Source organism: Salmo salar, chromosome ssa01 (assembly GCF_905237065.1).
Source record: "Salmo salar chromosome ssa01, Ssal_v3.1, whole genome shotgun sequence".
Classification (NCBI taxonomy): domain Eukaryota; kingdom Metazoa; phylum Chordata; class Actinopteri; order Salmoniformes; family Salmonidae; genus Salmo; species Salmo salar.
Genome location: NC_059442.1, coordinates 123,872,768 through 123,883,876, shown reverse-complemented (window position 1 = coordinate 123,883,876; position 11,109 = coordinate 123,872,768). Strand labels below are relative to the sequence as shown.

The 11,109-nt window shown below is 40.3% G+C and overlaps 1 protein-coding gene across 2 annotated transcripts in view; it reads left to right on the top strand.

Moving 5' to 3' along the window:
• Positions 1 to 242: 242 nt before the first annotated feature.
• LOC106561256 (dymeclin) overlaps positions 243 to 11,109 on the top strand; it is a 166,444-nt gene continuing 155,577 nt past the window's right edge. Inside the window, exon 1 of one of the 2 annotated variants that reach the window (XM_014125013.2) lies at positions 243 to 456. The gene's annotated coding sequence lies outside the window, so the exon portion shown is untranslated. The remainder of the gene's footprint in view (positions 457 to 11,109) is intronic. The other variant, XM_014125022.2, reaches the window with a different exon arrangement.

Sequence of the window (11,109 nt, the reverse complement as noted above, 5' to 3'; positions counted from 1 at the left end):
CGTCTTCTAAGTGGCTTGACCTCTTCTAGTAATGTCCAAATTATAAAAATAAAAAATATATATATATATATGCTTTGAAGAGAAGATGCACGACATGCTAAGAAACTGCCCCAGCAAGTTTAGGGCGGAACATTCGAGTGAACGTTTCAGATATAAATAAAATGTCTAGAATCGACTTGGCCTTGAAAAAGTGTAAGTGTTGAGTCCGCACTGTGTATTACAATCTTCAACTTTATGCACGTTCTGCCTAACTGTCAGACGTCACGTTCACGCAAGTCTGGCGACGTGGAAATATGATGGAATAGGACTAGAGTCAAATCAGTTTTCTCAAATTAGCAAACTGTTGTTTATCATTGACATCTACATCATTAGCTACTGTTCAGTAAGCAGAAGACTTCAGAAGAACCTGGGAGAAAGTAAGCTAGCTAGGTGCCACGAGAGCAGTGAATTTGACAGGTGAGCTGTCAGTTGATGCTAGGGGCTAGCATGGTTGCTAGCCTGACATAGCTGGCTAGCTACTCGATTAATTGGCTAGTGTGTTATTTTAATCTCATGTCAGTTACACATCTGTTTCACCTGACAAGTTTCACAATCTTTAAGGAAGCCTGTCTGCTGCATTTAGGCCGTTTGTTTTGCGGTTTGCTAGTAAGCTAGCTGCAGCTTGGGTGTGTGCTAACTAACGTTAGTTGGCTTGCTAGAGGACAAGTCCATTAACACCTTTTTTGTGTTGTACTTGTGTGGTCGGTATTCATGTACATTTGTTTTACTGAAAAGGTAACATTATAGCAAACTGTCAGCCACAGATGTGCAAGGAGGGTGAAATGCATGTTTGCGACTGCTGTAGCTAGTGAGGTTGCTATGGCTAACCAAGCTAGCTACTAACATTGACATGGTGTCACACCGAGATAAAGTTGGTTTTATATTCAATCATTCGGACATTCAACAGACATTCGCCAAACCCATTTAAAATTGTAAAAATCAATAACTATTTCATTGATTGTCACAGAAACAAAAATAGATATGGTTTATTCTATAATTGTCTAGCATACTTTTCCAACCTTTGTTTTCAATTTAAAAACAATCCAGATTTGATGGAAATAAGTAAAATCTTTCAAATGCAATTTAAAGCTGTATAAATCAATAACTAATTCACCCTTTGTCACAGAATCATCAAACTAGGTATGATTTATTCTATACATGTCTAGCGTACTTTTACAACCTTTTTTTTGAGTAAACATTCCAGTTTTGATATGAATACATAATCTATAATATGCCATTTAAAGTGGTATAAATCAATAACTAATTCACTGTTTGTCACAAACAACAAACTATGTATCATTTATTCTATAAATGTCTAGCATACTTCTACAACCTTTGCTTTGAGTAGAAATTCCAGTTTTGTTTGAATAAAAATACATAAAATCTCATATTGCATTTAAAGATGAAGAAATCAGTAACTAATTCAGTGATTGTCTCAGAAAAAAGTGAAAATATGCATTTATTTGCAGTAACTTTAAAGAAATGTTAATTTCAAGTGCATTTTGTTCTATATGAATCTTAAATTGTATGCCAAATCAATGTTTGCATTTTTAGTGCAACAGTTCCACATTTTAAAGTAGTTACAAGGCACAACAGTCATTTATTTATATGTCTCTAATTTAGCAGCAAAAGGCCCCTTTACAATCATTTTCTATTTTGGCTTTGTTGAAGTCCTCCTTTGTCATCCCCAGACAAGCTGAATGGTACCATCTCTGGCACACAGAGCATTCTATCTGCAGTATTAAAAACATAAAACAGGGTTATGTTTATTTACATGTAAATTACAGTTCTGGAGTACCCAAATTATGTTATACGCTTTTGCAATTTGGAACATTTTCAAATTTAATTGGATTTTTGTGCAATTGCTAAATTGACTTTAAATAACATGCATTTGACCTCAACCTTGACAGATGCACACATAACTGAGGTGTTAATCATCCATTGAGTATTCAGGCAATATAAATCATATAGTAATAAAGGCATACATTTTCAAAAAACATATGCGTGTATAAAAAAAGGTATCACACATCAATGTTCTAATATCAAACATTACTATAATGTCAGTCTTTGAAATCCAAATCAGTTTAATCGTCACTTGTGCCAGATACATGTGTACCTATTACAGTGAATTGCTGTCATAGTATGTATCTAGTATATCTCATAGTAGAATAATACAATTATGTAATGATATTAGAGCAAGGATAACCCTGATAAAAGTTTCCAGACAAAGTTTCATACTTCTAAATGTCTTGAAGGATGAAACTACATGAGTTTTCATAATCTACTGTTATATTACACAAAGACAAACCCAGTTGGTCAGATGATCATCAGTTTTCTCTGGATGATGCAAAGCACTTATTGAGCAGTCTTGCTTCACATTGAAGACTGGAAAGAAAGAGGACCACATTTTTATGCATTGTTGACAGATTTAAAGACACTTTCTGGAACCCATAGTTCTAAAGGTTGTGCTTCAAAGAATAAAAAAAAAGTATGCTAGACATTTATAGAATAAATCATACCTAGTTTGATGATTCTGTGACAAATGGTGAATTAATTATTGATTTATACCGATTTTTAAATTGCATTTTATAGATTTGATGTATTTCTATCAAATCAAAATTGGAATGAATCAGTTGGACCAGTCTAGCCAAATAATAGACTAAAGGAGCCTAATGGTATTCCTTATAGTCCAAGGACCTTAACTTACATGTTCTGTTTAAAGACGAATTGGCTCTGGAAGTCAAATACTCCATCTGAATGTGAATCGATTCTCAACAGTGGTAAGCCGCAGAAACATAAATCACTCTACTTTCATATCTCATCAATATAATTTCACTAATGCAAAATACACACAACGCACACTGTTTCAGTGGTTTTATTTTACTTGAATAACATTTTGATTTGAATTTAAAACAATTTAACACTTGCAGCCTACTGTTTTTTTTTTTCAGTGACAACACGTTTGTGGCGACCGTCTTCAATTCAGACACAGGTGTTAATAGGAGATGCAGATAGATAATTAGCACAGGTAGTAGGCTCAGTCTTCCATCTGTTTGCCGTGAACACGCGCTGTAACATGGAGATATGGCCTTGTGGGAACACTAATCCTATAAAGGTGTGTATCAATTTTTGTAATTTATTCATCTCTGATGTTTACAAAAACGTACCACGAGTGATGATGTTCTGACCGAGCGACAGGGCACTCAAATGGAGTGTCTAGTTTGAGAAACAGACACCTCACAAGTCCTCAACCGGCAGCTTCAATAAATGGTTTCCGCAAAACACCAGTCTCAATGTCAACAGTGAAGAGGCGACTCCAGGATGCTGGCCTTCTAGGCAGAGTTCCTCTGTCCAGTGTCTGTGTTCTTTTGCCCATCTTAATCTTTTATTTTTATTGGCCAGTCTGAGATGGCTTTTTCTTTGCAACTCTGCCTAGAAGGCCAGCATCCCGGAGTCGCCTCTTCACTGTTGACATTGAGACTGGTGTTTTGCGGGTAACACTCCAGGATTATTTTTATTTGTGTTATAGTCTCCTACATTATTTTAACATTTCTACAAACTTCAAAGTGTTTTCTTTCCAATGGTACCAATTATATGCATATCCTGGCTTTAGGGCCTGAGCAACAGGGAGTTTACTTTGGGCACGTCAGTCAGGCGGAAATTGAGAAAAAAAGGTGCCTAGCCCTAAGAAGTTTTAACCGTCTAAGTACATTTTGTGTGCACTATGTCTTCATGCACTGATTTTCATTCGCAACAAGTCAGTTTGGTGGAAACACACCACTTCATGCAGATTTTAGAATATTCGCATGAAACTCTGTCGCCAATTGGATGGAAATCTAGATATTGAAACTCCTTAGATGTCAAATGGTACGACTTCCCTAACCAAATCACGTGAACATTATTTACAAATGTTTTGATTTAGCTTTGATTAATTCAGCCTGTTTTGAGTTTTATATGGCGATCATCTCACCTAGGCAATATTTTCTAACGTTAGACAGCACATTGTAGCCGAACTAGAACTATTTTCTTGCTATCCCATTGCCCTTTGTGAGGTACGAGACTGATCAGTAGAGGTGGAATCGACGCCCTATCTGACGCAAGACAATGGTCGTCTGGTCGTCAAAGCAAGTGTGAAAACAGTCTGGACAACCCCTCTCTCTCTCTCCAGTTAATGTCACTTCTCCTGGCTGACACCTAGCCATGAGCCCCTTTTCTTTCCATTTACTGTAACCAGCATCCTTAACCACTGATCACCAAACAGCACTGGATGTCCATGGACGTAGAAATGTTGTCAATCTGAGCCTGCCCTTGATTTCAATATGTCGCTTTTGGTACAGTCCGGAGCGGCCTTAATTTGGCCCAAACCGGAAACAATCATAGATGTTTATGTTTGAGAAGTTTGGGGAATACAGTACAATGGAGCACAGAGTAAAGTCAAAAGTTGAATATAGTACAGTACACAGTAGAGCACACGAGTTGAGTACTCTAATGTACTGTATTGAGCTGTACTGTACTGAACTAGCCTATACTCTACTACTCTGTTCTGTACTGTACTCCCATTAGGCTCCCGAGTGGCGCAGTGGTCTTACGCACTGGATCTCAGTGCTAGAGACCTCACTACAGACCCTGGTTCGGTCCCGGGCTGTATCACAACCGACGGTGATCAGGAGTCCTATAGGGTGACGCACAATTGGCCCAGCATTGTTAGGGGAGGGTTTGGCCGGGGTAGGCCGTCATTGTAAAATAAGAATTTGTTCAAATGAAGGTTTAAGAAAAACAATACTGAGCTCTACTGTGCTGTACTTTGATGTTCAAACATTTTAAACATACAGTTGAAGTCGGAAGTTTCCATACACTTAGGTTGGCGTCATTAAAACTCATTTTTCAACCACTCCACAAATTTCTTGTTAACAAAACTATAGTTTTGGCAAGTCGGTTAGGACATCTACTTTGCATGACACAAGTCATTTTTCCAACAATTGTTTACAGACAGATTATTTCCCTTATAATTCACTGTATCACAATTTCAGTGGGTCAGATCAGAAGTTTACATACACTACGTTGACTGTGCCTTTAAACAGCTTGGAAAATTCCAGAAAATTATGTCATGGCTTTAGAAGCTTTTGATAGGCTAATTGACATCATTTGAGTCAATTGGAGGTGTACCTGTGGATGTATTTCAAGGCCTACCTTCAAACTCAGTGTCTCTTTGCTTGACATCATGGGAAAATCAAAAGTAATCAGCCAAGACCTCAGAGATGTTTTTTGTAGACCTCCACAAGTCTGGTTCATCCTTGGGAGCAATTTAGAAATGCCTGAAGGTACCACATTCATCTGTATAAACAATAGTACGCAAGTATAAACACCATGGGACCACGTAGCCATCATACCGCTCAGGAAGGAGACGCGTTGTGTCTCCTAGAGGTGAATGTACTTTGGTGTGAAAAGTGAAAATCAATCCCAGAACAACAGCAACCGACCTTGTGAAGATGCTGGAGGAAACAGGTACAAAAGTGTATATATATCTACAGTAAAACGAGTCCTATATCGACATAACCTGAAAGTTCGCTCAGCAAGTAAAAAGCCAATGCTTCAAAACCGCCATAAAAAAGCCAGACTACAGTTTACAACTGCACATGGGGACAAAGATGGTACTTTTTGGAGAAATGTCCTCTGGTCTGATGAAACAAAAATAGAACTGTTTGGCCATAGTAAGCGTCGTTATGTTTGGAGGAAAAAGGGGGATGCTTGCAAGCCGAGGAACACCATCCCAACCGTGAAGCACGGGGGTGGCAGCATCATGTTGTGGGGGTGCTTTGTTGCAGGAGGGACTGGGTGCACTTCACAAAATAGATGGCATCATAAGGTAGGAAAATTAGGTAGATATATTGAAGTAACATCTCAAGACACCAGTCAGGAAGTTAAAGCTTGGTCGCAAATGGATCTTCCAAATAGACAATGACCCCAAGCATACTTCCAAAGTTGTGGCAAAATGGCTTAAGGACAACAGTCAAGGTATTGGAGTGGCCATTTCAAAGCCCTGGCCTCAACCCTAGTGAAAATGTGTGGGCAGAACTGAAAAGGCGTGTGCGAGCAAGGAGTCTTGCAAACCTGACTCAGTTACACCAGCTCTGTCAGGAGGAATGGGCCAAAAATCACCCAACTTGTTGTGGGAAGCTTGTGGAAGGCTACCTGAAACGTTTGACCCATGTTAAACAATTCAAAGGCAAGGCTACCAAATGCTAATTGAGTGTATGTAAACTTCTGACCCACTGGGAATGTGATGAAAGAAATAAAAGCTGAAAAAAATAATTCTCTCTACTATTATTCTGACATTTCACATTCTTAAAATAAAGTGGTGATTCTAACTAACCTAAGACGGAATTTTTATTCTGATTAAATGTCAGGAATTGTGAAAAACTGAGTTTAAATATACACTGCTCAAAAAAATAAAGGGAACACTTAAACAACACAATGTAACTCCAAGTCAATCACACTTCTGTGAAATCAAACTGTCCACTTAGGAAGCAACACTGATTGACAATAAATTTCACATGCTGTTGTGCAAATGGAATAGACAACAGGTGGAAATTATAGGCAATTAGCAAGACACCCCCAATAAAGGAGTGGTTCTGCAGGTGGGGACCACAGACCACTTCTCAGTTCCTATGCTTCCTGGCTGATGTTTTGGTCACTTTTGAATGCTGGCGGTGCTTTCACTCTAGTGGTAGCATGAGACGGAGTCTACAACCCACACAAGTGGCTCAGGTAGTGCAGCTCATCCAGGATGGCACATCAATGCGAGCTGTGGCAAGAAGGTTTGCTGTGTCTGTCAGCGTAGTGTCCTGATCATGGAGGCGCTACCAGGAGACAGGCCAGTACATCAGGAGACGTGGAGGAGGCCGTAGGAGGGCAACAACCCAGCAGCAGGACCGCTACCTCCGCCTTTGTGCAAGGAGGAGCAGGAGAAGCACTGCCAGAGCCCTGCAAAATGACCTCCAGCAGGCCACAAATGTGCATGTGTCTGCTCAAACGGTCAGAAACAGACTTCATGAGGGTGGTATGAGGGCCCGACGTCCACAGGTGGGGGTTGTGCTTACAGCCCAACACCGTGCAGGATGTTTGGCATTTGCCAGAGAACACCAAGATTGGCAAATTCGCCACTGGCGCCCTGTGCTCTTCACAGATGAAAGCAGGTTCACACTGAGCACGTGACAGATGTGACAGAGTCTGGAGACGCCGTGGAGAACGTTCTGCTGCCTGCAACATCCTCCAGCATGACCGGTTTGGCGGTGGGTCAGTCATGGTGTGGGGTGGCATTTTTTTGGGGTGCCGCACAGCCCTCCGTGTGCTCGCCAGAGGTAGCCTGACTGCCATTAGGTACCGAGATGAGATCCTCAGACCCCTTGTGAAACCATATGCTGGTGCGGTTGGCCCTGGGTTCCTCCTAATGAAAGACAATGCTAGATCTCATGTGGCTGGAGTGTGTCAGCAGTTCCTGCAAGAGGAAGGCATTGATGCTATGGACTGGCCCGCCCGTTCCCCAGACCTGAATCCAATTGAGCACATCTGGGACATCATGTCTCGCTCCATCCACCAACGCCACGTTGCACCACAGACTGTCCAGGAGTTGGCGGATGCTTTAGTCCAGGTCTGGGAGGAGATCCCTCAGGAGACCATCCGCCACCTCATCAGGAGCATGCCCAGGCATTGTAGGGAGGTCATACAGGCACGTGGAGGCCACACACACTACTGAGCCTCATTTTGACTTGTTTTAAGGACATTACATCAAAGTTGGATCAGCCTGTAGTGTGGTTTTCCACTTTAATTTTGAGTGTGTCTCCAAATCCAGACCTCCATGGGTTGATAAATTGGATTTCCATTGATTATTTTTGTGTGATTTTGTTGTCAGCGCATTCAACTATGGAAAGAAAAATGTAATAAGATTATTTCTTTCATTCAGATCTAGGATGTGTTGTTTAAGTGTTCCCTTTATTTTTTTGAGCAGTATATTTGGCTATGTTGTATGTAAACTTCTGACTTCAACTGTAGATGTCTACGATTGGTTCATATTTGGTACAGACCAAACTCCGTACCAACCAAAAAGCTCCTTAAAATAATAGCCAGTGTGTAGAACAATACCCAAATATGCAAAGGAGGATATTGCATATTTATACCTTTTTTTATTTAGTATATATCACCATGAATTGGAAATTATATCCATAATTATGCATGTCTGTGTATTACAGATCAGTGACACATGATGAAATTCCGTTACTGCAATTCTGTTGCCGGGTGTACATCCACTTCACTTACTGTAGTTCAATAACCCAAATTAATGTTTTCAAACTCAAGGTGTTATGTCATAGCAGACACCCCATTCTTTCTGCAGACATCTTTGAATCTTAAAGCTGCAATATGTGACTGTTTGGGTGACCTGGCAAGTTAACATAGAAATGTGAATTATAGATCTTAATTCTCATTGAAAACAAGTCTAAGAAGCGGTTGAGCTGTTCTATTTTAGTTTTGACTGGATGTGTAGATTATGCATGTATGATCTATCAGCAAAATTACTGTATTACCTCAATTAGCCATGAAATTCCTAGTTTGAAAGTGATTGTTTTCTTGACACTGTGCTGTGACATTTTCTCTACATTTCCCCCCATGTGGGCTGGCCCCCTAGCAATTTGAGTTCCAGCCAATGAGATTCAGCCCCTCACATTTGGGTGACAGCTAGCAAGAGGCCTGCCCAGCGTTATCCAATGAGGTTGCAGGGTGGGCTCAGTGGACACAGCAGAGGGAGAGTGAGCACAATGACGTGATGCACATATCTGCACGTGATGTAGTATGCGATTTTCGGGGACCCCTTTTGGCTCGTGAGTGCAACTTTCAGAACCACTGGCTAAAAACTATACAAAAGTACCGGAGAATATCTCTTAATTCAAAGCAGTTATTTAACAGTTTTTGGAAAACATGGTCACACAACCTGAGGGAGAAAATTCTACAGAAATTCTGTTACCAAACTTTGCATCTGCACAGTTCTTCCATTAAATGGTTTTGTGAAATGTTGAGTGTAAATTCTTCCTCGTGTGTAGAGTATGGTCTGTTAAATTTTGACATCAATTTAGTTTTTTTGGCTTACATTTTCAAGTGAAAAATCAGTCTCTGCGCAATTCTGTTACCGTGGAATTTCCCACATGACTGGTGTGATCAAATGAATGTGTACTAAAGGAAACCATAGACTAGAGAGCAAACTCATACCATGTTATACCACTCTACTGTGTAATGAACATGCTATGTCGCCTAATTCATTACTATGCCCAGGCCAGGGAGTCATCTTTTTCTATTACCCTTGCTTCCATTTTGAGGCTAAATCAGAGTTTGCTAAGTTTGTCACTTTTGGAGGGAACCCTGGAGTACTGATTTGATGTCATGACACATTGCTCCCAGCCTACATGTTTGGGAGAAGTGTATTGATCATTCACTCCAATAGTGTAGTAAATATTTGTCTTACTTCTTTAACTCTGCACTGTTGGGAATGGGCTCGTAAGTAAGCATTTCACTGTAAAGTCTACACCTGTTGTATTTGGCTCATGTGGCCAATAAAATATATGATTTGATTAGGTTCATTATTCTGCAAAGTGGGTTGTATTTCCTAATGAAGGTAAGCTCAAACGCTTCCAAAAAGGGCTTGAAATCCCCCCAATTAATTTTCTCTGATGGATTTGAGGATGCTGCCAGACAGATGTGCATCATAAGCCAGATTTGGGCAGATGTACAGTGGCAAGAAAAAGTAAGTGAACCCTTTGGAAATACCTGGATTTCTGCATAAATTGATATCTGATTTAAGTCACAACAATAGAAATACACAGTCTGCTTAAACTAATAACACACAAACAATTATACGTTTGTCTTTATTGAACACACCATGTAAACATTCACAGTGCAGGTTGGAGAAAGTATGTGAACCCTTGGATTCAATAACTGGTTGACCCTCCTTTGGCAATAATAACCTCAACCAAACATTTTCTGTAGTTGCGGATCAGACCTGCACAACGGTCAGGAGGAATTTTGGACCATTCCTCTTTACAAAACTGCTTAATTTCAGCAATATTCTTGGGATGTCTGGTGTGAACTGCTTTTGAGGTCATATCATCTCAATCGGGTTGAGGTCAGGACTCTGATTGGGCCACTCCAGAAGGCGTATTTTCTTCTGTTGAAGCCATTCTGTTGTTGATTTACTTCTGTGTTTTGGGTCATTGTCCTGTTGCATCACCCAACTTCTATTGAGCTTCAATTGGTGGACAGATAGACTAACATTCTCCTGTAAAATGTGTTGATAAACTTGGGAATTAATTTTTCTGTCGATGATAGCAAGCTGTCCAGGCCCTGAGGCAGCAAAGCAGCCCCAAACCATGATGCTCCCTGCACCATACTTTACAGTTGGGATGAGGTTTTGATGTTGGTGTGCTGTGCCTTTTTTTCTCCACACATAGTGTTGTGTGTTCATTCCAAACAACTCAACTGTAGTTTCATCTGTCCACAGAATATTTTGCCAGTAGCGATGTGGAACCTCCAGGTGCACTTTTGCAAACTTTAGACATGTAACAATGTTTTTTTTGGACAGCTGTGGCTTCTTCCATGGTGTCCTCCCATGAACACCATTCTTGTTTGGTGTTTTACGTATCGTATCATAGACTCATCAACAGAGATGTTAGCATGTTCCAGAGAAGTCTTTAGCTGACACTAGGATTCTTCTTAACCTCATTGAGCATTCTGCGCTGTGTTCTTAGTCATCTTTGCAGGACGGCCACTCCTAGGGAGAGTAGCAACAGTGCTGAACTTTCCATTTATAGACAATTTGTTTTACCGTGGACTGATGAACATCAAGGCTTTTAGAGATACTTTTGTAACCCTTTCCAGCTTTATGCTAAATCTATTTTGGTCGAGGCATGGTTCACATCAGGCAATGCTTATTGTGAATAGCAAACTCAAATTTTGTGAGTGTTTTTTATAAGGCAAGGCAGCTCTAACCAACATCTCCAATCTCGTCTCGTTGATTGGACTCCA